This window comes from Eretmochelys imbricata, chromosome 1 (assembly GCF_965152235.1).
Source record: "Eretmochelys imbricata isolate rEreImb1 chromosome 1, rEreImb1.hap1, whole genome shotgun sequence".
In the NCBI taxonomy this organism is placed as follows: Eukaryota; Metazoa; Chordata; order Testudines; family Cheloniidae; genus Eretmochelys; species Eretmochelys imbricata.
The window spans coordinates 347442474-347470104 of NC_135572.1; the positions used below are offsets into that span (position 1 = coordinate 347442474).

Genomic DNA, 27631 nt, shown 5'->3' on the forward strand with positions numbered 1-27631 from the left:
CCACTGGAACAGTGTAAAGGAACTATTTTATCAGACAGAATCGGGGCCTATAACTGTATAGTGTAATGTCAACAGACTACAATTTACTCATATTATCTCAGATATGCTTCTAACTGTAAGTTTATATTCGGTGAACACAAATTTATTTTCATAGCAAGAATATTGAATTCAATACTTTTCTCCTCTAATGGATGGGGAGTTAGGATTACAGGGGACAAAGGGAGACTTTTGGGGGCCCTTGTGGACCTTAGCACTTTGGGGACAGGGCTATTGGATGCAGAAATAAGACACAGGAGCGATAGCGATCTAATTTCATACAAAATAGCACAATTCTCCACACGCATGGTGTAAATTTTCTACAGCAAAATATTCTAAAGGAAGAAAGTTTTAAAGTGTGATTGAAATACACACAGTAACAAAGTGTCTGTGGTAGAATTGCGAACACCAACCAATGCACCTTAACCCTATCACCTGCACAGGTAAAATTCCTTAGACCACAAAGTAATGTAAATTAGCATATGGCACAGCCACCATCACCTCTTCTCCTCCTCTAACCAGGTTTTCTAAAGAGACTTAGTGCTTAACTTCTCTGATCACTGCTTAGCCTGACTTGGTCTCCAGATTCTTTGGTTATAATGCAGACTTGGCAAAGTAGATTAAAAACTGGGGAGCTCTGATGTATCACTATGGAGCTGATTCATTTCAAAGCAAATAATGGATGGCTCCAGTACTTTATTGATTAAGGTTGTGGTTTTCAAAGGAGCCCAACAGAGTTAGGGGCTTAAATCTCATTGAAGTTCAATGGGATTTGGGAGCCTAACTCCCTTTTACTCCTCTGAAATCCTCAGCCTATGTAAACATAAGAAAGTATTCTTCCAGGTTGCCAAGCTCAATTCTGTAAATATTTAGTCATGTGAGTAATTCTGACTCATTCAGTTAGCCCCATTGACTTCAGTGGGGTTACTCATGTGAATAAGAGTTGGCAGAGTCAGGCCCTAAGGGCATACACAGCTAATATATATCATTATTAATAATATTAATTTGAAAATGAAACAACCACTTGATCAAGTTTAGGTGGGTGTAGGCCACTTTGTGGGGGAGGGGCAGTTTGCTCATCATCCCCTGTTCGAGACGGTACCGAAACCAAGTGGCGATGCAACTGGGTGCACTGGTGTGCAGCGCCGCTCAGATTTGGCCCACCCGCCCCTCAGTCATGACAAAATTTGAGTGAGTGGCATTGCGACCATAAACCTGAGTGTTGCCGTGACCCCATGCACCAGGTCACAATGCCTGGAGCGGGGACCTGGGCCCAGGCCCAGCCCCAGGGGACAAGAGTTGTCCCTGTGGGGCAAGTGCTGTGGGCTCATTCTCCAATCCCACCCTGGGCCTCTCCTCCTGGTAGTTTTTTTTGGAAGGGGGCCTCAGTTTCAGATTTTGTACTGCCTCCCCCGCCCCCACCAAAAAAACCTCTGTGAGGCAGTGTTAAACAGCCTTCTGTAAGACAGTCCACAAGCTCAGCTTCCTTATTGACTTTAGTAGGGGTTGCAGGTACTCAGAACTTGGCAGGATCAGGCTCTGAAAGTCATACAAAAATGTGATATGACAAGCGAGTGATCTGACTTTTTTTTTAATGCTTCTTATGTTCACTGCTCGATAAGGTCAGAAAGACATTAGAAAGTAGGAGTATTTGAAGGTGCACAACACAAATCTAATAATTGTCATTGACACATTCTGCAACTCTCGACAGAATCAAACTCATTCTTTAACAAAGGCAACATAGGCATTCTGTGTAAAAGTTTTTAGCTTCACTAATAGCATCTACTGCTAAGAAATGACAGCTGAACTTTCCCCCTCCCCTCACGTAACAGATGACCAACCTAATGCCTAGAAAGAACTTTCCATAGCACTTAACAACCTATCCCATATATTCTGACCCCAGTAAAACCAAGCTGAAGAATATATATATATATATATTCAGAAAGTTTCACTGTGGCACTTCCTGTCTGCCTAGTAAACAGCTGAACAGCCAGACTGATACCCAAGCCTTATAAGAATCCCCCTTAATATCAGTGCTTCAGGCAATTAAAAAACCCCAAAAAACTCAAGTATTCTTTCTGACAGGAGTGTGGAATGGTGACCAAAAAACAACCTAGTCCCCATTATCATAGTGCAACAGTCACAGCACTGCTTCTGTGAATTGACTATTTGCCCAGCAGAGAGAAAGCTTCATGAAGACAGGCACGAATACGGTTATTACCCATTTTAAGTAATACGATAAGGTCAGATATCAAGCAATTACACCTTTTCATTACATTCTAACTCCCCACAGCAGGGGGACCTCACTTATGACTGCATTAGATATACAAAAGCTTTCAGCTCCGAAAAAGGAAAAGAAAAGACAGGGAAAGGGGAAAAAAAAATTAAAATTTGTCTCACCAGCACGTTGCAGCACCAACTCGCTTGAAGGAATGTTGCCTTTACAGGTTTCTCTTTTAATTATCCTGGAAGCAGAAAGGAGGGGAAAAAAACAGAAGAAGCAGGGTTGTTAAATTAACGTGTGCTAGAATCTTTTCAGTTTGTCGCAGAGTAGAAAAAATAATAATAATAAAAAAAAAAACCAAAGGAGAGAAAAAAAAAAAAAGAAGGCTCAGTGATTTAAATTTGCTGTCAGTTCAGGCTGCATCATTCTGTCCCGCCCCTCTTCCCACTGGGTTCTACTACCTGCAGGGCTGCAACTGACAGCTAATGTGCAAACAAAAAAAAACGGCAAAAAGCATGCTGGGACCATGCTGTCTGCGTCTCTCTCCACTCCTGATGGCTAAAAATCAGGAGTTGAAAAGGTTGTTTGTTGTTGTTTTTTTGCTGGTGGAGGGAGGGTTGGATATGGTTTTTTGCATGACATTTATTTTCATTTTAACTGATACAACACAGCACACTACAGAAACTGCTGTTCAATCAGTTGATTTTTCCCCATCAATTTAAACATGTATCAGACCTGATTGATTTTAATAGCATATTCTGTGAAGAAACACAAATGCATACACATAGTATAAGAGTGTGGGTGTGTATACACACACACACGTGTGTATGTATTTTCTATCTTTCTGTCTTTCACAGACAGTCGTTTGGATGCAAAGTAGACAAGAATAATTAATGTGTATAAAACTTTCAACATAACAGTGAGAACTCCTCTTTGGCACAAAGAAATGTTCCCTATTTTGTTTGTTGTCTGTTTTCTAATCATTTTAAATGTTTTTAAAATCCTCATGTGTGACAATGAAAAATAACAGAAATTGGAAGCATAACAAGAAAATGGCACAATGCCTATGTACAATGGACAAATGTAACAATGTATGTGGATAAAAAGCTAATATTTATTTAACTGGCTGTATAAAATCCACTTATCAAGGTCTCTATGTTAGTAAGTATTAGAAAACACGCACAAAATCATACTACCAGAACACACACCCGCCCACCCCGCACAAAGTGTATATCACTGAAATCTGGTTCCTACCTAATTATAAAGTAAAATTAAAAGAGTGAAATGATGCTTTTCCTTAATACTTTAATACTAATTCCTTGGATCATGCTACAGTAAATATGTCAAATTTGTATTCAGTGATTACCCTACTTATGTATGTAACCATATAATAAAAAGCTAAAATGTAACTTAATTAAAGTAATCTCCACTTACATTCCAAGTTTGCTATTTAGACAAGAACGGACACAGACATACTGAATGGAACATAAGCAATTTGGTTCTAAATAGATTTTTCAGAAGCACTGCAGTAACAATATGGATTATATCATTTCTTTGTACTGTCTGCGGACCCAATGCTGCAGCGTGCAGCCCTTACGCATCTGAGTAGTTCAACTGGTTTCAATGGGACTACTCACATGAGTAAAGGTTGCAGGGTTGGGTCCAATATTTTGTGTGGATTATTGACTTTTTGCATTAGAATAGCCTGTAGATTTACGTTTGCTTTGCTTTGTAGCCACATTTTGGAGGATACTAAAATAATGCAGTATACCTTTGTAACGATCTGGTACTGGCGGGACCCAACTGAGACTGCCAATTCAGGACAAATTGCTTAAAGCAGGGAAGTTACAGCCCAAGGCTGGGGTTTCTATGCACACCAAGGCAAACCAAACCAGCCAAACAGAGAAGACTTTGGTTTTACCCCACTGGCTAACCACAAGTCACACAAACAATTCCCTTAGACGCTCCAGTTTCCCAATATCACCACCAGTGCCACTCGTTATGGGGACAAATGGTTATGAAAACTAATACCCCAGTAAAAGAAAAAAGGTTCTCTTGATCCCAAAGGACCAAGCCCTAGACCCTGGTCAGTATACAAATCAGATCTTACCCACAAATCACGCTGTTGCCAATCCTTTAGAATCTAAAATCTAAGGTTTATTCATGAAGGGAAAAAGATATAGATGAGAGCTAGAATTGGTGAAATGGAATCAATTACATACAGAAATGGCAAAGTTCTTGGTTCAGGCTTGCAGCAGTGATAGAATAAACTGCAGGTTCAAATCAAGTCTCTGGAAAACATCCACAGCTGGGATGGGTCTTTCAGTCCTCCAGAGGTAAGAAGCAGGATTGAAGACAAGATGGAAGAGCTGCAGCAGCTTTTTATATTCTCTTGCCATGTGGTCTTTCTTTCTTTGTTCCAAAGACAAGCTGTCCATCACATGGCATGGAATCACCTCAGAGTTCTGTCCATAGGCATGTCCCTGCATATCTTGCTGAGTCTCAAGGCGTGTCTGCCTTCTCTCAATGGGTTAATTGTATAGCCAATGGCCCTTAATGGGCCATCAAGCAGGCTAGGCAGAGCTGACACCAACTTATCTGGGGTGTCACCCAGAAGCATAGCACAAGTTTGAACTACAGACAGTATAGAGCCAATATTCATAACTTCAACTACAAAAATGATACACACATATACACAGCATAATCATAATCAGCAAACCGTAACCTTGTCTTAGACACCTCATTTGACCTCTTTTATATAAGATTTGGTGCCACTAAAGGACTTTGGTTGCAACAATGATCTATACGGTCCCAGATTACGTCAATAACGTCACAACATTGTTCTCTAACTTTACATCACCTGACTTCCAGTCCTCTCTCTTATCCACAAGACCTTGCTTTCTCACTGCTCATCGTTTAGGTGAGGCATGTAAAATGTAAAAACTGTTATTCTTGATGACTTGACAGCATTTGATACATGTTGCTTGATACCTGTATTATACACACACACACACACAGATGAAATATACATATTTCAAGGATCATATAGCGAAATAATTAGTTGAATTTAAAGGAGTTTTAAAATTATATATATTATATATATAATAAAATCATATTTCTCTATATGATCCTTGAAAACATTTAAAATTTTAAGTTTATTAAAAACAGGTCACCCTTGACAAGGCACTCAGACTTTCTAAAGAGAAATAATTGAATGATGTCCTCTCTGAAAATAAAAACATAGCACATGAAATAGCAAACACTTAAAGAAACCTGACTTAGCAAGCAGATATAGTCAAGAAGAGCTATTAGATCCACAATTATTTGACTAAAATGGACAAGCCCTAGGAAAATCAAACACCAGAGAAAACATTTTACTCATGGTATTCAATACAGGTAAAGTCTTAAATGTAAATACAAAAAGGCTACTAAAGTTCTAGTGTTAAGAGAGGCTATATCAATTATTTCTCTACATTATCCAATACTGTAAAATATCAGAATGTAAGGCTGAATGCTGTTCTTATATTGATGCACATCATTATTAGTATCTCAGAGTCTCTGTGGTATCTAAGCTTGATTAAGGGTCATAGAATTTGGCCTATAGGTATTAGATAAGTCAGGTACTAAAGAAAAGGCAGGTTTCAGCCGTGTTAGTCTGTGTCCGCAAAAAGAAAAGGAGTACTTGTGACACCTTAGAGACTAACAAATTTATTTCAGCATAAGCTTTCGTGAGCTACAGCTCATTTCATTGGACGCATGTAGTGGAAAATACAGTGGGGAGATTTTATATACAAAACAAAACCCTTTTGTAGTGATAATCAAGGTGGGCCATTTCCAGCAGTTGACAAGAATATGTGAGGAATGGGGGGGAGGGGGGAATAAACATGGGGAAATAGTTTTACTTTGTGTAATGACCCATCCACTCCCAGTTTTTATTCAAGCCTAATTTAATGGTGTCCAGTTTGCAAATTAATTCCAATTCAGCAGTCTCTCGTTGGAGTCTGTTTTTGAAGTTTTTTTGTTGAAGAATTGCCACTTTTAGGTCTCAGAGTAACAGCCGTGTTAGTCTGTATTCGCAAAAAGAAAAGGAGTACTTGTGGCACCTTAGAGACTAAAGTGAGTTGTAGCTCACGAAAGCTTATGCTCAGATAAATTGGTTAGTCTCTAAGGTGCCACAAGTACTCCTTCACTTTTAGGTCTGTAATTGAGTGACCAGAGAGATTGAAGTGTTCTCCGACTGGTTTATGAATATTATAATTCTCGACGTCTGATTTGTGTCCATTTATTCTTTTACATAGAAACTGTCCAGTCTGGCCAATGTACATGGCAGAGAGGCATTTCTGGCATTTGATGGTATATATCACATTGGTAGATGTGCAGGTGAACGAGCCTCTGACAGTGTAGCTGATGTGATTAGGCCCTATGATGGTGTCCCCTGAATAGATATGTGGACACAGTTGGCAACGGGTTTTGTTGCAAGGATAGGTTCCTGGGTTAGTGGTTTTGTTGTGTGGTGTGGGGTTGCTGGTGAGTATTTGCTTCACGTTGGAGGGCTGTCTGTAAGCAAGGACTGGCCTGTCCCCCAAGATCTGTGAGAGTGATGGGGCGTCCTTCAGGATAGATTGTAGATCCTTGATGATGCGTTGGAGGGGTTTTAGTTGGGGGCTGAAGGTGATGGCTAGTGGCGTTCTGTTATTTTCTTTGTTGGGCCTGTCCTGTAGTAGGTAACTTCTGGTTACTCTTCTGGCTCTGTCAATCTGGTTCTTCACTTCACCAGGTGTAGTTGTAAGAATGCTTGATAGAGATCTTGTAGGTGTTTGTCTCTGTCTGAAGGGTTGGAGCAAATGCGGTTGTATTGTAAAGCTTGGTGGTAGACAATGGATCGTGTGGTGTGGTCTGGATGAAATCTGGAGGCATGTAGGTAACCATAGCAGTCAGTAGGTTTCCGGTGAAGGATAGTGTTTATGTGACCATCGCTTATTAGCACCATAGTGTCCAGGAAGTGGATCTCTTGTGTGGACTGGTCCAGGCTGAGGTTGATGGTGGGATGGAAATTGTTGAAATCATGGTGGAATTCCTCAAGGGCTTCTTTTCCATGGGTCCAGATGATGAAGATGTCATCAATGTAGCGCAAGTAGAGTAGGGGCATTAGGGGGCGAGAGCTGAGGAAGGGTTGTTCTAAGTCAGCCATAAAAATGTTGGCATACTGTGGGGCCATGCGGGTACCCATAGAAGTGCTGCTGATTGGAAGGTATACATTGTCCCCAAATGTGAAACAGTTATGGGTGAGGACAAAGTCACAAAGTTCAGCCACCAGGTTTGCCGTGACATTATCGGGGATACTGTTCCTGATGGCTTGTAGTCCATCCTTGTGTGGAATGTTGGTGTAGAGGGCTTCTACATAAAAATTGCGTACACACTGTAACGAGAGTGATCAGGTAAGGTGAGCTATTACCAGCAGGAGAGGGGAAAAAATGTATTGGCCAAACTGGACAGTCTCTACATAAAAGAATAAATGGACACAAATCAGATGTCAAGAATTATAACATTCAAAAAACAGTCGGAGAACACTTCAATCTCTCTGGTCACTCGATTACAGACCTAAAAGTGGCAATTCTTCAACAAAAAAACTTCAAAAACAGACTCCAACGAGAGACTGCTGAATTGGAATTAATTTGCAAAACTGGACATCATTAACTTAGGCTTGAATAAAGACTGGGAGTGGATGGGTCATTACATAAAGTAAAACTATTTCCCCATGTTTATTCCCCCCCACACACACTGTTCCTCACACGTTCTTGTCAACTGCTGGAAATGGCCCACCTTGATTATCACTACAAAAAGGGGTTTGGTTTTTGTTTTTTTTCCCCTCTCCTGCTGGTAATAGCTCACCTTACCTGATCACTTTTGTTACAGTGTGTATGGTAACACCCATTGTTTCATGTTCTCTGTGTATATCTCTCCACTGTATTTTCCACTGCATGCATCCGATGAAGTGAGCTATAGCTCACGAAAGCTTATGCTCACATAAATTTGTTAGTCTCTAAGGTGCCACAAGTACTTCTTTTCTTTTTAAAGAAAAGGCATTACCTTCTTTGTAGTTATACCATCAGCTTTAATGAAACAGTGATAAATTATGGTGGCATTAATTAGTGGAGGTTGCTCCATCACAAAATACAACAGAAAGTGTCTCAGAAAAAGATGCACACAGGTTAATTAATTATCCTTGGTTGAAACTAGCATGTGCTGGCCCCATTGAAGTCAATGGGAGTTTTGCTGTGAGGAATAAGCATCTTCTAGCATCTGGCCCTGATTGGAACAAAAGAGGATTTCACTTTATCTGTTTTCTGCTGATGCACATGCCCCACTCCTAACATGTACATGCTACTGGGAGGAGAAGTCAAGGCATTTCTGAAACAGCTAAAAATCTATTTCATGTCAAAATCTATTTCTGTGCCACATCTAAGGCAACTCTTGTACTGTTTGGGGGTCGGGGGGGAAGAATGGGGTCCCTTTTAATATTGACTCAATGTTTGTAAATTTAGCATATACTGCAACACCACCAAAAATCTGTACCTGCTTTTCATTTCCACAAAGGCCACTTTATACTACTCTTGCATGTAATTTAAACCGACTCTAATTCTCTGCTCAGCCAAAGAAGGGTAAGGGGCCTTAGTAGAAATTACGATCAGCCTCTTTGCTGTTAAGGCACTCAGGAATAAATACAGGCTATACAACTTGTTATGACTTTCAACTTTCAGCAGCCACATATTTTGAGATTTAACTTTAACTAGGTGTGAGTAGTATACAGTCTCCAGAAACTCCATATACCGTATATCTTTGTTTAGAAGCCACAGATTCTATTACTCTTAATTGCTTCCTCCTGCAGCTTTAAATTGAGGGTGGCTTTTTCATACATTTAATTGCTTCCCTCTGGAGCTCCCATGGTAAAGGTAATTGAGGGTGGCTTCTAAACAATGATATACAATAATTAAAAGCTCTTTTAAGGGAAGCTTTTTGTGTGGCACCTGCAGTAAACTGAATACTTTTTATGCAGCTCTGCAAAGCTGCAAAAAATCGTGCATTATTTCACAAGTGTTACATTGTCACAGAAATTCTGCATCTGAAGAGCCAACCTATATATCTCTAGCCACTCTGTGGGAAGGGTGGGGGAAGAACCCACAGATCTTATGGAAATGGTTTGATGGTGTGAAAGATAAGCTGGTAAATTTCTAATGGTAGCTCTATTTTTAATGACTATCTGCATTTATTTCTCAGTAGAAAAAGCAGCTAATTACAACTGCTTTTAAAGGCCTATGCTTTTCTAATGTACAGCTTTACTTAGCTACCTCTCTTATTGAGGAAGAAAATATCCCTGTCGATTGAACGGTTCAATAACTGACAGTTACACATTTTCGTCTTTCTCCGTTGCCTGTGGTTGAATTCATTTTTCATAGATATGTAACTGTCCCCTAGATACATCTTGCTCTTTTTTACAGTCAAAAGGATCTGGCACAAAAGATCTCTACAGGATTTGGTGCTTTGATAAATTAATCCAGTTTTGCATATTAGCCTTTCAAATACTCCCGTCTTTAGGTTTACTTGAACTCCACAAACTACTCATAAAAGAGAAGAAAGGCACATGATGCTGGCAAGCTCCCTGTCTACGCAGTTGGAAAACAAAGTGAAAGTAAAAGGAGGCAACTTCAGTTTATCACACAATATTTTTCAAGGTTTGGGCTAGTGCAGCTAATGTTCAATGAAACGCTTGCTGGTGGTCTGCAGAGAACTGGCTGATCACATGGTCATGGCTCTTTACTTCCAGCTGCTAAATCACACCCAAAGACAGCTTAAAAATGCACTCAGCAATTCCCTAATTTGGCAGCAATAGTGTGTGCTCACCGATGAAAGGGTAGGTTGTCCATGCATCGCGAATGGGAGGGGGACATGGTGCCACAGGAATCTCTCTATTAAGGTGTGGTCCACTCTATGACACAAGTGAGAACCTCTCACCTAATGGTCAGAGCACAGGACTAGCACTCAAGAGTGTGGCATGCTATTGCTATCTCTGCTGCAGTCTCACTGCACTATCTTGAGCCTCAGTTTCCCCATGTGTTACATGGAGACATTATTTCTCTAACTCACATGGATGTTTTGAGGCTGACTTTTTTTTATTACTTCTAAAGTGCTTGGATGAAGTGATGGACAGAATACAGAGGTGCTATTTATTGCCTTAAATTGAAAGAAAATAAACACAACTTCTAATATGATCATCACGAGATAGCTATTACCACAGTAATAAGAAACAACAATAGTGGTCCCCACTTACAAGTTGATATTTCCTATATTTAAAATAGGAAAACCCACAGTAAATACGATGGTAAATTGAGCACCTGTTAACTATATATTTCAATGGTAACCACTGTATGTGTGCTCTATTTTCTGTGATATAGCTCCTCCCCAGTACATCCAGCCAACCATCAGTTCACTGCATAGCTTACAAATGCATTCAAATATATGTTCTTCATAAATAATTCATCCTTGCATTAGCACTGACTTCATCTGCTATCTAACTGATGGACCGAGAATCCCTAAAATGGTACCTAGTGGCAAAAGTTAAGTGGCTAATTACCTTGTGTTACAATAATGATGCCTCTGTAACTTCTGACAGGCAGAAAGCCAGTCAGTTTGCCAAAGCACACGTTGCCTAAATGACTTGACTGTACTCATGAAGTTCAAGTGCCTAGTTAGTGAAGCAACTGCTTTAACACACCTTCCTAGCCAGCAATATCTGAGCCACGAACCCTTTAGGATTATGAAGCTTATCCCCAGGCAGGCATCACTTCATTCTCTCAATCTAATTTAATGCCCAAGAATGTGATCACTTTGATGGGACCAGCTGTTTCTTCTTCTGCCAACTGCACTCCAAACTCTTTGGCAGCCTCCCTGAATGTGCCCGATACATCCTGACACATATGACAGGACCCACAGACAAAATGGCCTCCTGGCAACACAGCACTGATCCTGAAACTTGATTTTCGCAATAGCTTGTGATATACCCAGGACAAACAGCTACAAAAGGCGGGTAGTAATTAGTCCCATGGGATTAAAAGGCCCCTCCCTATCCACTGAGGAGCGAGAACCACGGGGCAATAAGGTACAGCTGAAAAAAAGAGTTGCTAGGGAACCAATTAAGTTAGGTTGACTCCAACTACCTGGGACTTTTTTAAACCCTCCCCTGAGTGGTAGGAGGGTGAGAGTGAGGGGAGCAGGGAAGCTGCCAGCAGGCTGTTTGCAGCAAGACACCAGACCTTCCCAGTAGGGAGACTGCACTTGCTCCCCAGAAGGGAAGGAAAACAAGCACAAGGGACTGATTGAGGAGAGGAGTAGCAGGACCCTGTGCCACCTATAAGGATTCACCTTGCCCCAAACCTGAGTCTCCAAGGCTAAAGAGGACTGAGGCGAACAAGACATTTTGCCGCAAGCTCCTTATTGTGACACATCCCGGAGGGGAAAAAACAGGAATCCAAAAAGCACAGATTGTAGACAGGACCTGAACAAAAATAAATGTTGCCCTCAAACTTTAAACATAGCAGAGAAGGAATAGCTGGGTGTAGACAGAAGTTGATGATTCAGTATTTAATGAGCCTTCCTACATGCCTGCATTTTCTTTTGGAATCTTTATTGGAGGATCAAAGAATAATATCAAACCAATAGAAATGCTTATATAAAAACAGAAAGCATTGTAAGGTCTCTGGAATAGGGACTGTCTTTTTATTATGTGATTGTCCAGCACCTAGCACAATGGGGGTCCCGGTCTATGATTAGGGCTCCTGGGCTGCTATTGTAATACAAATCCATAAATGAAAGGAATCAAAGTAACTGGGTGAGTCCAGTTCAGCTGTAGAATTAGCCACTATTCCCATCAATAACTCATGTAGATAATATGGTCTCTGTGTGCTCCCCTTCCAGAGTGCGGAATACCCTCAAGTGGTTAGAACATCCAATCTGCTGAACTGTGTATGATCATGCCATTTTTCACACAAGCTCCAGTACTGACTGAAGCATGTGCTGCCATGTTGCTCTAGCCTACAGAGGCCATCAACTCCAGTACTACTGAACTGGGGTTATTTAGTCTGCAGAAGAGAAGAGTGAGGGGAGGATTTGATAGCAGCCTTTAACTACCTGAAGGGGGTTCCAAAGAGGATGGAGCTCGGCTGTTCTCAGTAGTGGCAGATGACAGAATGAGAAGCAATGGTCTCAAGTTGCAGTGGGGGAGGTCTAGGTTGGATATTAGGAAACACTATTTCACTAGGATGGTGGTGAAGCACTGGAATGGGTTCCCTAGGGCGGTGGTGGAATCTCCATCCTTAGAGGTTTTTAAGGCCCGGCTTGACAAAGCCATGGCTGGGATGATTTAGTTGGGGTTGGTCCTGCTTTGAGCAGGGGATTGGACTAGATGACCTCCTGAGCTCTCTTCCAACACTAATCTTCTATGATTTTATGAACAGACATTAAGGGCTTGTGGGTTATTCCAGATTCTGGGGCCTGCTTTACACCTAAAGCTTAGGTCAACCTTGCTACATCGCTCAAGGATTTGAAAAGTTGCATGCCCTATGCAACAGAGTTAAGCTGTCCTAAGCCCCATGGTAGACACAGCTAGGCTGATGGGGCGTCAGGGGGGAATCTTCTGTTGACTTTGCTACTGCCTCTCGGAGAAGTGGATTACCTACATCGACTGGAAAAAAATCCCTTCTGTCACTGTAGCTGATATAGTGTAGACATACACCAGGATTCACTAGGGGCATAGCAGTCCCTGGTATAAATTAGATCAGCTCCCAGCTGCTCTAAATTATGGTAGCGCTTCCTGGTCTATCTATGGGCTTGCAGTGCAGCCCAGAATCCCCACATTGATATGCAATACAAGCACACACACCCTATGCCAGGGCTTGCAAGGGGGTCACTGTACGGCTGCTTATGGAGGTGCTATGCTATGCATGCACTGGGGGAATTCTCCTGTAGCCCTTTACAGTGCCTTTAAAGTCCCAGTATGCTACTAGACATACTGGGGCCAGAACATGGGACAGAGTCTGTCTTCTATATCTAGCTCCCTGTGCCTTTCTTGATCCTTCTAAAATTTAAGCTGAACTCCCACAAAAATTGTATTCCCACTTTATTAGACAGCAAGACATTCTGAACAAAGGTATGTCAAACCGCATGCTGTCAACACTCATATTTACTGTTGCAACTTTCAAATCACCCATAGTGACCCTTTCCTATGTTATTAGAAAAAGACTTCTGGATTTGAATTAAGGTTAGAAAACCACTTGCCATGAGGTAAAAAAAGCAACAGTCTTAAGTGCGTGCATCCTCAGCTAGAGAGGAACTGTAGATCTACAGTAATTCATTTGAGTTTTGGTATAAACTAATTACATATTGTATATTGCTCATATCATATTTAATGAACTAGGAAGTGATTTTTTCACTATATTCCTTCAATTCAATTGATTTTAGATAATTAACTTTAGACAATGATTGGTTATTACAGCACGTAGGGTAGATTTAATTAAAGTTTTGGTCCTAACAATGGAAGTCATTAATCATTGTTAAGTATTGTACATAAAAAAGAAAACCACTCTCCATGAAATGATAGGTGCTAAATATGCCAGCTGTAAAAAGACATGTAATTTAGGCCTAAACTTTGATCCATCTACTGAATATCTTCTGGATTATAAAATATTTAATTAAAGATAAAATCTATCAGTCCATGACTAAGAGCTTTTGGAAACAAAAGAATCAATAATTTAATGGGACTGGCAACAGTTGGGACCACTTTGCTGCAATGAAAAATGCATCAGAAGATGGAGGCTGCATAGCATGCACGGAGCCAGATGCAAAGTTTGAACCAAGAAATATAGCACACTTTCTTCTGCTGTTCCAACTTGTGTATCTTCAGGAACATAGTGATCCAAGAAGCTGAGACACTGTGGATGCACTAAGCTGGGTAGACTACACTCTCATGAAGAATGGTAGTGGAACAAGGAGGTGCAGAAAGCAGTAAGAAATAAGACAAAAGCCAGAAAGGTGATGGAAAAAAACTCTCTGGAAGAAATGGTTGTGGCCTACCCTCCAAGTGAGCAGCCAAAGCCAGCAGTCAGAAAGGTAAGAAACCTAACTGTAGATGAGCTGTATAATGAGTTGAACAATTGCTCTCAACTTGCCCCCCCAAAAATATGGAATTATGTCAACAAGAGGCAAAAAGGAGGGAAGATAGAGTGAACATGACATTCATAAAGGAAGCAGGGGACAGACTGCTTTTAACAGGACACACTGTACATAACCAATGGTGAGAATACTATGAGGGGCTACTTAGTGAGGAGAACCCTTTGTATCCCACACTACCCTCATGTGAACTGGTAATCATGGATGAAGATGACCTGTCAGAGGCAGACATTAAGGCTGCACAGCTGAAGATGACCCCTGGAAAAGCAGCAGATTCAGATGAAGTCATGGTGGAAATGACGAAAGCCTTGAGAGAAGTTAGTGTATGCTGTCTCATGGAAGTCCTGCACACAATTCAAAAAGAGAAGACTATCCCAAGAGACTGGAGAAAGGCCATACTGGTACTGATATACATGCACAAAGTCAACATACACGACTGTTCAAAGTTCCTGAGGAACTGTCCCACTGCATAAAACTGTTAGAATCAAAGTCACATTTGTCGAATAGTGGAGCCCATTTTAGGAAAGGAGTGGTTTGGTTTTAGAAAAGGAACGATGGATAGCATGTTCATTAGAGTTAGTGGAAAGGAAGCTGGAGCGCAGATGCTTTCCTCGATTTGGAAAAAGCATTCAGCAGAGGACCTCTCTGACTGCTGGTGCCTGTGTTACAATTCTTTGGGGTACCAGAGGACTTGTCCAGAGGATGGTGCACGATGGTTCCATGACAAAGGTGTGGATGGTGTGACGGAGATCAGCACTTAGTCCCTTACTATTCGTAATTGTGGTGGTCTTCATAAGTAAGCAAATCCAAATCAAAGGTGGTACAATCCTGATCTGTGCAAACGATATTGCACTAATGCCACCTGAGAAGACTTGAAACCATTGAAATGAAAGTGTTTGAAGGAAGCAAGGGGATGACATTGCTGGACTATGTATGGAATGATGTCATCAGGAGTGACACCAAGATCTGGGCTATCAGAGAGAAGTTGCAAGAGAGGAGGCTGAGGTGGTATGGGCATATATGAAGGAGATCCTGTTAGGAAGGCGTTTGAGATTAGAGTTAATGGGCAGATAACAAAAGGATGACCAAGAAAACAGGTGACAGACTATGTATGGGAGGATGGAGTGTTTATGATGCAAACTTTGGACCAACAAGCCTGGAAAAGACCTCAGCTAGCTGGGGAAAACGGAAAGTAGTAGGTTAGTGGGACTGCCAGAAAATAACGTAGTAAATACCCCTGATACTACAAAGTATGTATAGATGGAGCTTTAGGAAAGAGTGCATTGTTATTTCCATTTTATTAATATGAAAGCAAGGTACAGAAGATATTACATAACTTGCCCAGGATCACACAGCAGGTCAGTGGTTAGGCCAGGAATAGAACCTAGATCACCTGACTGGTATTGGATCAAACTGGTACCAACATAATCCTATAGCTCTCAATGCAGTAGCAGTTAACTAAAAAACATCAAGCCCAAACTCCAGCTCATACTTAGTCAATCCCCTATTTATTGGACTAGACTGATGCTAGTGGGGGGTTGACCTGAGGAAGAAATGCACAATATAAACATGCTTACTAGAGCTTTGGAATTACTTTTTAGCTATAGTGGTAAAAGCTAATGCCCCAGGTCAGACTCTATGATTGTAACGGTCCTTTCTGACCTTAAAATCTATGAATCTTAATAAGGCTGTTGCACAAGCAATGAAAATTCAACCTCTTCAAGTGCCCGTGACCCAGTTTGAAACACTCAATCCTGCAAATATTTTACCAAACCAAAAGGATAAAGTCAGTATGGAATTGCAGAAAATACAAACAGGAAAGACCTATTAGGTCACCTAGTCTGTTCCTAAAGTTCATTATTGTAAACTTTCTAAAGTTTTGTCCAGTCTATTTTTAAATATCTGAAGGAATGAGGCTTCCTACCCCCATCTTGGGTAACTATTTTATAGACTATTAGATCTTAATTTTGCTCCTTTTAATTTCACTCCTCACTTCTTATACCACCCCCAAACAATTCCTGTCTTGGCAGCATACTGCAAATACGTATAGATCGATATATCCACACTCACCTCCCACCCACAGAACAAATGTAGCTTTTTAACTTTGTCCTCATAAGTCAAACTCTCCAGGACCAATGTGTTACTCTTCTCTTCATTCCTGGTAGCTTGTCAATATCTTTCTGGTAATGAGATGTCTAGATTTAGACACAATATGCCAGGTGTGGTTACACAGGGAGAAGTTGCTACCTCTCTTGTCCTGTGTCCTGATGCATCTGCATTTTGTGAGCATCCCCAAACTGACAACCTTTTCTGCTGATATTTCACACTGTACACTCATGTCTAATTTGCTGTTTACTTTCACCCCAGTATAACTGCGTTTCAAATTTCCCCCTCCTACTGAGTACTAATTATTTTTCTCTAGCTGGATTAGCTTGCAATTTTCCAAGTTGAATATAATTGTTTTACGTTCATGATCCTTTTCTGCCCAAGTCTTCTTGCATTATTTCATTGGTGTTCATAACCTTTTCCAATTTAGTACCATCTGTGAATGTCATTAGTGTCCTATTTACTCCTTTCCTCTAGGCCAAAATGAAGATATTAAACAAGACCTGACCTGACACACATCCCTGTGATGCTTGCTAGACACCTCCCAGTAACTCTCTACTTTGATGTTTATATTACCCTTTGTTTAGGGTCCTTTAGAGAAAGTTTTCAAAGTAGGTGACAATGGAAAGATTTATTTCTAATCTCTAATGTAGGTGTTACAAACAATAGAGAGTAGAATCCCACAAGCCTATTTTAAAAAAAAAAGTCAATGACAGTTTTTTTTAGCATGCCACATTATCAAACCTAATGGATCAGCTCCAATTTTCTAATTGGAAAATCAATACAACCCAACTTCTGATCAAATTCTGAAAACAATCTCCTTTAAAGAAACCTTTCAGAGTAACAGCCGTGTTAGTCTGTATTTGCAAAAAGAAAAGGAGTACTTGTGGCACCTTCGAGACTAACCAATTTATTTGAGCATAAGCTTTAGTGAGCTGTAGCTCATGAAAGCTTATGCTGAAATAAATTGGTTGGTCTCGAAGGTGCCACAAGTACTCCTTTTCTTTAAAGACACCATTTGGCAAAAGTGTCAAGTTCTTATTTATTGATAAAGCTACTAAATGTAGCTTTTTTTACAGCAATCTGATAAATTCATGCTTTCCATATGTTAATAGCTATTAGCTATTTACACTTTCCTGTTACAAAATTTCAGCTATGGAAGCACTTGGCATTTCTGCAACCATCAGGTAATTCATTTAGGGCTTGATCCTACTCTCATTTGATTCAATGGAAAAAACCTCACATCCACCTCAGTGGTGCAGTGTCAAGACCATATAGCCCAATCCAAAGCCAAATGGCAGGACTCTTACTGACTTCAATGGGCTTTGGACCAGGGCTATAAAGGAGACAACATTGGCTTATGGTGAAGACATGGCACTGCAAATCAAGAAATGATGTTCCATTCTATTCTAAATCCTGATACCAATTTAAAGTGCAACCTTCAGCAAGTCACTTAATCTCTCTCTGCCTCAGTTTCCTGAACTCCAAAATGGAGATAAGGATACTTACTAACTCAGGCATATTAATTCTGATTTGAAAATGTTTTGAGATCCTTGGGTGAAAGATGCTATAAAAGCATTACTTTTTCTTTGTCCTTACTGCTATTTCTTTTTAAAAAACTCAGATTTCTGAGAGAGATTACCTAGGTGAAGAGGGTTTTTACTGTACTGTACTGTGTGTTAACAGCAAGTGTCTGCTTAACATATGATACAGTAAAATGAGGGCTGCACTCAAGAGGTCTCATCATCCTCCCTATTTATCCTGTTTTTAAGTAAGTGAAAACACTTGCAACATTTTCCATTTTTAGATGCCTGATTTGCAAACACTTTTTTGCCCTATTTCTAGAGCTGTGAATAACACTTCCTACTGAAGAGTTAAAGCATCTGAAGAGAGAATTTATCTAACATCATACAGGGCTAAATCCTAACTTCCCATCACAACTTAAAGTAGCTGGGCTTGGTGCACAGGTGTGGGGTATTGGAATGGTGAGGAAGGAAACTTTCCCTTTCCTTTCTCTCCATGCTTGAGCTCCATATGGGGCAAAGGCTGATATAACTGTGTATGCCTATGGTCTCTACCCATGGCTTTGCTGCTTCCTCCCTGCTAACCAAATCTGGCTGTATAAAATACATGAAACACGTGTATTGTTGCTGTAACATACTGGAGGTATGTGCCCGATCCTGTGTATGGGCTTCCTTTACCCTACCAATCCCCTGCATATTGGAACCCCAGCAGTTCTGCTTCACTGGTGGTTCTCCCTGGACATAGGGGTGGAGTGTGGAGGCAGGAGTTGCCCTACAGAGTATTTTATCATCTAGCACACCAAGACGGGGAAGGCTTAATAGTTACCTTACATTTCCCTCTTTTTGCTTTTAAAAATTGAACTCATAGCGAATACATCAGATATTAGGATTTATACATCATCCAATAACTTTTTAAATGATTCTATTGTAGTTTATAGCATGTCGTGCATTTTTAATGCAACACCGTACATAACATTGGGGCCAAATTCATTCCTGGTGGAATTCCAGTGTAGTCAGTGGCATTTCCTCGGGGATGGAATAGGCCACTGTATCAACAGAGCACTCGAGAGAGAAAGCACATATCTTTTCTATCTTGTCTCCTCTTTGCCTTGTTGAAATGCTAAGCTAATAGCTCCTACAGTATTATGCAAAACCTTGTTTGTCAATCTATTCAAAAAATCGGGAAACATTCCAGAAACCCAGGGAGGAAGTTCATACCAGCTTTAGCTAATCTGCAGAAAATCCAGCCTACATGAGTCTCCTGTCACTGCTGCTCCTTTCATCTATTCTTTATAAGGAATCCATTGAACTTTAATTAATATGAAAAATTCAGGTTTTCATCTGATTTAAATGTGACTGACATCATGCTGCTACTAAAAATGGAACAAAGTACAAGTGTGTTGAAAACAATGCTGGATTCGAGGGGGATTCTGAGAGCCCACAGAAAGCATAATCTTCCAGGTCAGTAATACTGCATAACAAATAAGCAGGGGAGTGCCAGGAACTCATTGATATAGATGTCTGATGAGGCTAAGAGACACATGAGCAGCGTCTACACATTTCTTCAGACTGGATGGCTCTTGGGTTGGGAGAGAGACATTCACCTTATGTCAGCTGGTTCAAATCCAGCCCAGACAGGAAGAGTGAAAGTCGCTGCTTGATAGTGGCTGACTCAGACCTTGAGACTGACTCCATCACTGTAGTATCTAAGAACCTTCCATGTCATGTCAATAGAATAGCAAAACCCCTAGTGGATTTTATGTAGGATTAAATCCTCACAGAGCTGGTGGTCTGCATCCAGGGGTATGGAAAGTAATTTAATAGAAAATAACTTTTCTACAGGATTTCTGAATTTTCCTATTGAATTTAAAAGCATTATGGACAAAAACCCATTGAAGTCAGTGGAAAGACTCCTGTGGGCCTGAGTGGAATTAGGATGAGGCCCTACAGCCTAAAGAATTCTGCTTTGAATCTCCACACACAAAAAACAAACACAAAAAACCTTGTAAAAATGTAAAAAAAAAACAAACCAAAACCCTATAGAATTTAAAAGTAAGTTATTTCTGTAGACAACTATTGGTTTCATTCCTATTAAATGATATGGGTCTTTTCCTTAAGGGCAAATGCTGTGATTGTAGTAGTCTAAAGTTAGTAGGTTAAATCTATATTTAGGCTCCTAAATAATTGTCTGACTTTTTGAACACTTGCCAGTTTACATCAGCTGATAATTTAGCCCAGAATAAAGTAGAAATCTGTTCTCAACACATAAGCATCAATAGCAAGTCTGTGTGCTAATAAAATGTCACCTCACTTTACTACACTCAAATGGTCCACTTTACAGTTGCCTTAATTCTTTACTCACAAACGTAAAGACATTTTAGCAGTCTTTATACTAGCATATTTAAAGCACTTCTAATAAAGAGAGCTAAACCTTGGACTAAATCTTAAGACTGGCTATTAATATTTTCTAAGCAAATCTCATTATTTCACTGTGATCTCAGAATATTCTGAAGTAATTTATGACCTATTTAGAGTGCTTGCCTACTGCCATAGTGTTTCAGACCTGGCTAGAACCCCCTCCCAGAGCTCCAAAAATGTAAAGATAGGGAAAAATGTACTAACGCTTACTGACCTCTCATTCTTCACACAGTTTTTTTTAAGTCCAGTTTTAGCACTAAAGCTGAGAGGAAGCCTTTTATAATAAGTGAGAACAGCCAATGTCAGAACAGAAAATGATAAAACCACTCTACCAACACACCACACTATGAGAACTTGAAGAACTCTGATGTACCCTGGAATTGAATCTGTACTGCACATTTATGGGAAATTTTCAAAAGTGCTGTTGTATTAATTTAAATGGAATATATTAGCCAAAGGTGTTAACATAACTGAGTAACTATCCAACATTAGAGACCTGAAAACAAGGTTTGGGTTTGGGAGAGAGACACCTCCGCCTCTGTAGTACCATGGCAAACACATCATTAAGAATCCTTTTAACCTTTTATTAAAGCTACAGAAAAGAAGGGAAAATAGTTAAAACATTTGAAATGTAGAGTATTAAGTAAGGCTTTCATTTTAATGCCATTTCTTGTTCCCCTTCCCTTTAGCTAGAGAGAGAGCTTCAGAAGGAGAAACCCTATTGCATGACAGTGTCTCTTAGATGGTATTAAAGATGGTAATAACTGTCCTTTTTGGAGGGGAAGATAGGCTGGAGCTGTTGCTGCTGGTGTCAAAATCTGATCTCATTTCATTACTGGTGGTGTGTGGGATACATCTGGTGGGGGGGGAGGGGCAATGTCCTCTGGATCCCCTTCTCTGGCCTGATCTGGTCAGGCCAGCTAGATTTGGATGAAGAAGGTCTCGGACCGAGGAGACTGTTGTGGCAGGAGGGGGAGTTGTCAGCCATGATGGTGACACTTGCTCCAGTAGACTCTGTCTGTTCTTCCATATATTTGCCCCCTAAGTCTCTTTCTTTAAGGCCCCCAAAAGGGAGTGAGGGGTCGAGTAGCCCATCCCTTTTATATTTTGTCCACCAAGTAGGTTAATTGATTTCCACATCCACATTTTCTTTTTTACCAAGCATGATCTTAACATAGTCCTTGAGTTATATTAGTAGGCCTTTTTCTTTAGACTAATCCAGTTTCTGTCTTATTCATACTTTTTCCCATCAACATTTGTTATTCCAGGTTATTGTGACATCTTATGAACTTTCACTTTGTTGAGCCCCCAAGTAGAGTAAATCTGTAGGCCTGATTATCACAACAGTGCTCCGCGTTAGCCTAACGGCTCCCACTCAAGTGAATGGTAAAACAGCCACTCACTTCAGGGGGAATAGAGTTAGACTAATGCTTTTGAAAATCCCACTCCTAATAAGCAGGATATAAAAACAGTATTTATCCAGCAACATATTCCCATTACAGGACACAAAGAAAGGGCAAATTCAAGTCTTGATCCTTCAATGAGTAATGTATGGGCACATGTTCAGATCCCAAAATGTGTGTGTGGAGGGGCAGCTTCCATGCCTTACCCTGTACCACATGGCTCAGCCCATCAGTTGTGGCAGCCTGGAATCAGTAGCAGATCAATTTAATATTTATGTTGTATAAGTTACATGTTGGTAGGAGTGTTTGTTGCAAGCAAGACACAAAAAGTAATTCTTCAACTCTACTCAGCATTGATAAGGCTTCTACAGTACTGTGTGTCCAGTTCTGGGTACCACACTTCAGGAAAGATGTGGACAATTTGGAGAAAATCCAGAGGAGAACAAAAAAGAAATCATTAAAGTTCTAGAAACCATGACCTATGATGAAAGATTTAAAATAATCTTAGTCTGGAGAAGAGAAGACTGCAAGGGGACATGATAGCAGTCTTCAAGTATGTAAAAGCTTGTTATAAAGAGAAGAGTGATAAACTGTTCTCCTTAACCACTGAGGATAGGACAAGTAGTAATGTGTTTAAATTGCAGCAAGGGAGAGTTAGGTAAGACTTTAGGGAAAACTTTTTAACTGTAAGGTAGTTAAGCACTGGAACAAATTACCCAGGGAGGCTGTGGAATCTCTGTCAGTGAAGGTTTTGAAGAACAGGTTAGACAAACCTGTCAGGGATGATCTAGATAATACTTAATCCTGCTAAATGTAGGGGACTGAACTAGATAACCTATCAAGGTCCCTTCCAGTCCTACATTTCTATGATTTTGTGTGGCATTCTACATACAATTTATGTATGTAGACCTCATTGACTTCTGTAGTTTTCCCACTAAAACTCCTAACCATGCCCCCAAAGTCCCCCCCCCCCAAACAATAAGAGGTCCTAGTCTCTCCAACAAAAACAAACATGAAGATAGGCAGTCATATGGACATAAATAAATAATACAGCAGACTGGAGTTTTGCCACAGAATTTTTTTCCCTGCCAAGGAATTGGCGATTTAAAAATGGAAATCAAGTAAAACTTTTCACTGAAAAGTGAATGTCCCTAGCCTCTGTTTGGCAGAAGCTGGGAATGGGCAACAGGGGATGGATCACTTGAAGGTTGCCTGTTCTGTTCATTCCCTCTGGGGCACCTGACACTGGCCACTGTCGGAAGACAGGATACTGGGCTAGATGGACCTTTGGTCTGACCCACAATGGCCATTCTTATGAAATTTAGTTTTTAATTTTTTTTAAAATGGGAAAATTTGTTTTAGGAACCAAAATGAAAGTTTGATTAGAATTAAATGTAAAAATTTGAATCAAGACAAATTTTGCAAAATTTTTGATTTTTTTTTTCCATAAGAGATTTTTTTTCCAAAGGCCAAATTGTACTTTCAGCTACACTGGTGCAAATGCAAATTCTCGAAGTAAATGGAGCTCCTCTGGATTTATTCTGGAATCAATTAGGTCAGATTGTGGCTCCAAAACTTACTTTCCTCAGTTTCATTCCCAAACTTCCCATAAATCCTCCCCAGAAATAAGATGTGGCATATGAAATTTTAGTGGAACCAATTTGGTTTTTGGGGAAGTTAAGGTCCATAATAAATATTTACTGCTGCAGGCTATTACAGAGGCAAGTCCTGTAGCTTATGTCTCAAATATTAGAATTTTATTATTAAGAATTACATTTGCAAATAAGTTGGAATAAGATATGAAATAATTTTAAGTATTATGTCTGACTGAATGTCCATTGAATCAATGAGTCTTTCCATTGATTTTGAATAGGTCCTAGTTTTTTAAAAACTGTCTCCCCATTTTGGAACCATAAATTACTGAGGCCCCAATTATTCAAGTTTAATTGCAGGTGGAGATTTAGAACTAATTCACTTGCAGCTATTAGGTAGTTGGACATCTAGTTGCAATATTTTGTACCTTCTATAATTTACAGGTCAGAAATGAGACCCCCGTTTTCAAAATCGGTTTAATGTAACTCTTCAGCTTTCAGGGTATTATTTAAATTACGTCTGAGGGACAGGAGATGTGTACCTGAGCCCTTAGAGCATCATACACATTGAAAATAGCCAGTCAGGATTCATTCATTTCCCTACTTGCCCTGAACCAGTTGGAATGTTGCACCATGGCTCCACCTCCTGCGTCCTTGGTCCATGAGTGTCTATATGGTAGAGAAGAGGTTATAGAGGCTGCAAATCCTCACAGAGAAGTGTAGGGAGTGTTTTGCCATAGCCTGTGGGGAGGGATAGTAGGCAGGAGTCAAATGTGTCTGAGTTAGGGTCATTGGACAAAGGGAGGCCACTTATAGATGGAGACTAACCTGGGTAGAAACCCCTGAAAATTTTAGAGCCCGTCCTGTATGGCCTACCAGTCAAACACACAGTGGGCAGTCCAATAGCTCCTCCAGAAATTTTATCCAGAAAAAGGAACAACGGAAACAATATAAAATATTTGGCATTAAAGATCATTATTTTTATCACATTAGCACTTACAGGCTCCATTTTACTAGACACAGCGGTAACAGAATTTTAATCTAAATAGACAAGACAGAGTGGAAAGGGAAAACAGGCACAGAGGTCACCCAGCAGGAAACAGGTAGAGCTAGGATTAAAATCCATATGTACTAGTTTCCAGCCCACTGTCCTATCCACTAGGACTTGTTGCTTCCCCTAAGGCAGGGGTGGGTAACCTGAGCCTGAGAAGGAGCCAGAATTTACCAATGAACATTGCCAAAGAGCCACACAGTAATATGTCAGCAGCCCCCCATCAGCTCCCCACCCCATGCGCCTCCCATCTGCTGGCAGCCCACAACAATCAGCGCCTACTCCCCCGTCCCACTGCAATCAGCTGTTTCACTTGCCCAAGAGGCTATGGGGGGGGAGGAGGAGCAAGGGCATGGTAGGCTCAGGGGAAGGAGCAGGGGCCTTGGCGGAAGGGGTGGAGTGGGGGCAGGGCTTGGGGCAGAGCAGGGGGTTGAGCAGTGAGCACCCCCCAGCACACTGGAAAGTTGGCATCTATAGCTCCAGCCCCGGAATCAGTGCCTAGGTAAGGATCCGCATATTAACCTCTGAAGAGCCGCATGCGGCTCTGGAGCCATGGGTTGACCACCCCTGCCCTAAGGTTTTAACTAAATGTGAATCTAGACCAGCATAGGACTAGAATATAGTCTATCCTACAGAGCCCTTTGATTGTTTCTCTTGTCTGATAACCATGCCAACATAATTCTCAAGCAATGATGGATGCACATGCATAAAGTGTTTTGTGACTTTATTTAACTACTCTCACCATGATTCCTGAAAACCTATTAGGGTTACAGCAAAAAGAAAACATTGTGGTCTTTGACAAGAGGACTAAAGAAGTTGGGGGGGGGAAGGGGAAGCAAGCTTTGAGGACATAAAACTGAACAAAATCAACTGAAGCAGGTGGTTGCAGCTAAGTGGAACCCTTTGTACTGCATAAACTCAAGCATTTGATGGAACAGAAGAAAGCTTTACATGACTGCAGCACTAAGGAATGCTTCAGAGAAACAGCAAACATGATACTGACTTGGCCACATCTAAAATCTGGGAGCCAGGTTATTCTTCTGTGCCTATGTTTGAGCTGGGCACTCTGTCAGAGCCTTTTCTCATGGCATTTCAGGCTTTCTAGAACTGGGTGGGCAAACTATGGCCCAAGGGCCAGATCCAGTCCACCAGCCCTTTAAAGCTGGTCCTCGAGCTCCCGCTTGGGAGTGGGGTTTGGGGCTTGTCCTCCTCTGGTGCTCCATCCAGGGAGCAGGGTCGGGGACTGCTCCACACAGCTCCTGGAAGCAGCTGCATGGCCCTGCTCCAGCTCCTACGTGCTCCAATGGCCCTACTGCAATGGCTCCCTCCAGTACTCCAATCGGAGCTGCAGGGACGATGCCTGTGGATGGGGCAGCGTGCCGAGCCGCCTGGCTGAGCCTCCACGTAGGAGCTGGAGAAGGGTCATGTCGCTGCTTCTGGGAGCCGCTTGAGGTAAGTGCTGCCTGGACCCTGCACCCCTTAGCTTGTCCCCAAGCTCCAACCCCTGCCCCAGCCCTGATCCCGCTCCCGCCCTCTGAACCCCTTGATTCCAGCCTGGAGCACCCTCCTGCACCCCAAACCCCTCATCCCCAGCCCCACCCCAGAGCCCTCACCCCTCCACACCCCACTCCCCTGCCCCAACCCAGAGCCCCCTCCTGCACCCTGAACTCCTCATTTCTGGCAGGACCCTGGAGACCACATCCCCAGCCAGTGCCCTCACCCCCTCCCGCACCCTAACCCCAATTTTGTGAGTATTCTATTCCCAGATGTGGCTCTTGGGCCAAAAAAGTTTGCCTATCCCGGTCTAGAAGCTAGGACTATAAGATATCTCTCCCCCTCCATTCCATAATGATAACCACTTAAGCTTCTGTTGCTCTGCTAGTGAATCCAGACTCTCCTCGTTCACTGTAGTACCTGAAGAGTTAAAATGTTTGCCTGATCTCAGGCCACTCCAACAACAGAGATGCTTTGTTACTGGTTGCGATCTTTGCCTCTTATCATAGTCTTTAATTCTGAACTTTGTGATACAGGTTAAAAGATGTTTGCTGCCATTCAGCTATACAGACATACTGTACATGACTATCTGCAGCAATGTACTACTGCACTCCATCAACCTGTGTGTAGAGCAACATTTCTATTCATTTTGATTCAGCCTGTGCTGAGACACCGAATGGCACATTTACACTTAAAAGGACACATTAATAAATCATTTTACAGACTCATTTATTGTAACTTGTTTAATGTGGATTTCAAAGCACCTGCCAGGATTTTCAAGAGTAATAGTGATTGTTTTATGGGTGTCTCAATTGTTGTATGTCCAACTCGAGACACCTTTAAAAGAGCCTGATTTACAGAGAGATTGCTGAGCATCCATTCTCTGAAAACTTCGTCAGTATCACAAGCTGAGCACCAAACAACTGAGGCCCAGTTTGTTTGAAATCTCTCTTCACCTCTCCTAAGCTGTAGGTGCCCTTGACAATTACTTAAAAACACAACCAAACAAAGACAACTAGAGGCAGCCTTCCTCATATCCAGCAACAACTAACTGGACCCTACACAATGACTGGAAAACCCCCATATAAAGATGAGCCTGGGAGCATGCCTTGAAGTTCAACACAGGCTATTCTGATCAAAATTCAGGCTATTCTGATCAAAAGGAGCGTCTCAGAGCTGAGTTACCTCTGGGAAAATACCCTAACAGTCGCTTGCTCTCTCTCCTAGTGAAGGAAATCCAGTTTGAGCACTCTTCTGATCTCTCCTGTGGTAGTGTAGCACCTGGGACTAGACATTACAAATCAAGTCCAGCATCACACATTAAGTCCAGATTCTTTCAGCCAATCCCTGAAACAAAAGCCTGTATAAGTAAATAGGACTTGAGTGTGCCCTAGAACAGCACTACTCAAAGTGGTGGTCCGCGGACCGCTGCCGGTCTGCTAGCCATTGGTTGCCGGTCTGCGCACACATTGGAAAAAAAAATTGCAGGTCCCCCACATCAGATAGCTTGAGAAGCACTGCCCCAGGAGGCCAGTTCTTCAGTTAGTGTAAGTCTGCCTAGC

The 27631-nt window shown here is 41.3% G+C and overlaps 1 protein-coding gene and 1 long non-coding RNA gene across 2 annotated transcripts in view; one reads left to right on the forward strand and one right to left on the reverse strand.

Annotated features, from left to right (window-relative positions):
- The window catches only part of CELF2 (CUGBP Elav-like family member 2), a 689087-nt gene extending 686383 nt beyond the window's left edge, over nt 1–2704 (reverse strand). The window contains exon 1 of the mRNA XM_077836746.1: nt 2437–2704. The gene's annotated coding sequence lies outside the window, so the exon portion shown is untranslated. The remainder of the gene's footprint in view (nt 1–2436) is intronic.
- Nucleotides 1–27631, forward strand: part of LOC144276574 (uncharacterized) — a 50568-nt gene that overhangs the window by 4533 nt on the left and 18404 nt on the right. The gene's annotated exons all lie outside the window — the stretch shown is intronic.